This window comes from Atta cephalotes (genome assembly GCF_000143395.1).
Source record: "Atta cephalotes unplaced genomic scaffold scaffold00002, whole genome shotgun sequence".
NCBI classification, from domain to species: Eukaryota; Metazoa; Arthropoda; class Insecta; order Hymenoptera; family Formicidae; genus Atta; species Atta cephalotes.
In genome coordinates, this window is record NW_012130066.1 from 11359044 (window position 1) to 11362006 (window position 2963).

Below are 2963 nucleotides of genomic sequence, written 5' to 3' on the forward strand. Positions count from 1 at the left end.
ATAACCAGTTTTTACAATAAAGCCTCGAATTTCGGAAAAAAACGGCGAAAGCAAAATTATACACCTAATAATCAGAAAATAAAACCGTTTATGTTAGAAAAGAATACTTTAAATATCAAGCGCCACTATTGAATTAAGATGTTGGACTATTATATTCATTTAAATTAATTAATTTCAGAAATTATAATTGCCATATGGTTGTTGGACTTTCAACACAATCAATCTGAAATATTAATAATCCCCTCAAATTTCCCAAATGTAATCTTAAAAAATTGTAATAAACTTATTGCGAAAAATATTGCCCCGGAATGCAAGAGATCCAGGTTTGACTCCCGGCCAAGGCAATATTTTTCGCAATAAATTTATTATAGTTTCTGAAAATTAAATTTAAGAAATTTGGGAGAATTATTAATATTTCAGATTGATTGTTGTTGAAAGTCCGACAATCATATCGGCACGCAATTATAATTTCTGAAATTAATTAATTTAAATGAATATATATAATAGTTCAACATCTTAACATTCAGATCATAGTGGCTCTTCGTATTTAAAGTATATATATATATATATATATATATGTCTTAAAAATATATATTTACGAAATCTATTAGGTATACAACTTTGCTTCCGCCGTTTTTTTTCCGAAATTCGAGGCTTTATTATAAAAAACTGGTTATACATTTATGATTCAAAGTATTGTCCATCGTTGGCCACTACTTTCTCCCATCTCCATCTTTCGGGTAGCGTACGAATCCCGCGTCGAAAAAACTGGTCATCTTTTAAGGCTATCCACGAATCGATCCAATTTTTTACTTGTTCATAAGACCGGAAGTGCTGGTCAGCCAGGCCGTGTGCCATTGACCGAAACAAGTGATAGTCAGAGGGAGCAACGTCTGGAGAATACGGCGGGTGGGGTAGGACTTCCCATTTCAACGTTTCCAAGTATGTCTTGACCACTTTCGCAACATGGGGTCGAGCATTGTCATGCTGCAAAATCACTTTATCGTATTTCTCGTTGTATTGCGGCTGTTTGTCTTTCAATGCTCGGCTCAAACGCATCAATTGCGTTCGATATCGATCGCCTGTGATTGTTTCAGTCGGCTTTAACAGTTCATAATACACTACGCCGAGTTGGTCCCACCAAATACAGAGCATGACCTTGAACGTCAAAATCACCGTTCTTGAAGCGTTGAAACCACTCACGACACGTTCTTTCACTAATAGCGGCCTCACCATAAGTATTTGAGAGCATTTGATGAGCCTCAGCCGCAGATTTCTTATATTGAAGCAAAAAATTAAAACCTCCCGCAAATGATGAGAATTTGGCTCGTAAACTGACATTTTCAATCGAGAATAACTTTATGATGCAGACACAAATCGACTAATGTTTCTATGGGATTATGTTGACAGATGCCCAAGTTTATTATATGACGTCTATGATCTATTTATTTCGACCACTTATCGCTAAAGCTATCTATAGGGAAACGGCGGAAGCAAAGTTGTACACCTAATAAATACATATTATGTAAAAAACTATACAAATTTTACTTAAGATATCTTTTCTTATATCTTATTGTTTCGATAACAATTATTTTTACATATGAGCATGGATAATATATATGGAAGCGTTAATAATTAATTCTCGAAAATGATATGTCGTATAGTAACTTTATTGCACATAATTGAATTTATAAAAAAATGTAATCTTTAATTTAGTAAAAAAAAAGATTAAAAATTTAAGAAAATTACGGATGGAGGGAGTATTTTGTTAAACAAAAAAATAAAAAAATTTCTTTTTCTTTATAACTTTAAAGTACTCTTGAAATCGTACTTTTATTAAAAAAATTTTTTTCTATCTTTTATACTCCCGACGATATTCGACTCGTAAGAAAAATAGCGTTTTTCAAAGGAGTGTTTCACTCCTTAAACATGAGTTAGCGCACGTAAAAAAACACGTGTCTCTTAAATTTTCGTGTTTTACAACATATTTGATGGAGAATCAAATCGGTTCCGTACAGTTGTGATACTTCCTTTGTTAGAAGCCAACCCAAAGTTAAATCTTATTTTATGTTCGTAATTCGATTGGAAAAGGAGGTACATCTTGTGATTAAAGGTGCCAACAGCAAAAATACTTTTCATGAATCAATTCTCACGTATTTTTGCCTTCTGAAAATGAATATCATCACAAAATTTGACGGTCGTATATATTTTCTCCGTCATTTTGAAAAGTCTATCAAAAATCTCTTTTTTAATGAAAAATCTCGTGTGACCATCAAATTTTGTGATGATATTCATTTTCAGAAGGTGAAAATATGTAAGAATTGATTCATGAAAAGTTTTTTGTCGCTGGCGCCCTTAATCACAAGATGCAAATCGTTTTTCGAATTACGAACGTAAAATAAGATTTAACTTTGGGTTGACTTCTAAGTTGCTAAGATGAGTAAACTACAATTTTGAACGTAAAATTTTTCGCTCGTCTCATTTCTAGGGGTAAAATTACGTTAAAAAATAAAAATTTTCTCATTTGACCTTGAAAAGACAATCAAGGTCAAATCTACGTTTACCTAGTGGATACTCTACCCAAACGTGATAACTTCATATTGTTATTTTTCATCGTAATATCTTGCGGAGTAGATGAATGGCGAATTAGTCAAATTTTGCTAAAAAAAAAACTACTGTGAAATCGGCCATCTTGGATACACCATTTTGAATTAAAAAAAAGCCAGACGGTTTTTGAAAGTATATGTCACAAGTTTTAATTTGAATCGTCGCAGACTCATTTTTTTCAGAACTGTGTAGGAGGGGGTCCGACTTCATGGAGAATGTATATTATATATATTATTTATATATACCTCATATACATTATATATATATATATATATATATATATATATATATATATATATATATATATATATATATATTTAGTAGTACTGTACGTTACGTTACGTACGTTACGTCGT

General features: G+C 31.9%; 1 protein-coding gene across 1 annotated transcript in view; it reads right to left on the bottom strand.

Moving 5' to 3' along the window:
• Positions 1–2963, bottom strand: part of LOC105623884 (nuclear factor related to kappa-B-binding protein) — a 68085-nt gene that overhangs the window by 45669 nt on the left and 19453 nt on the right.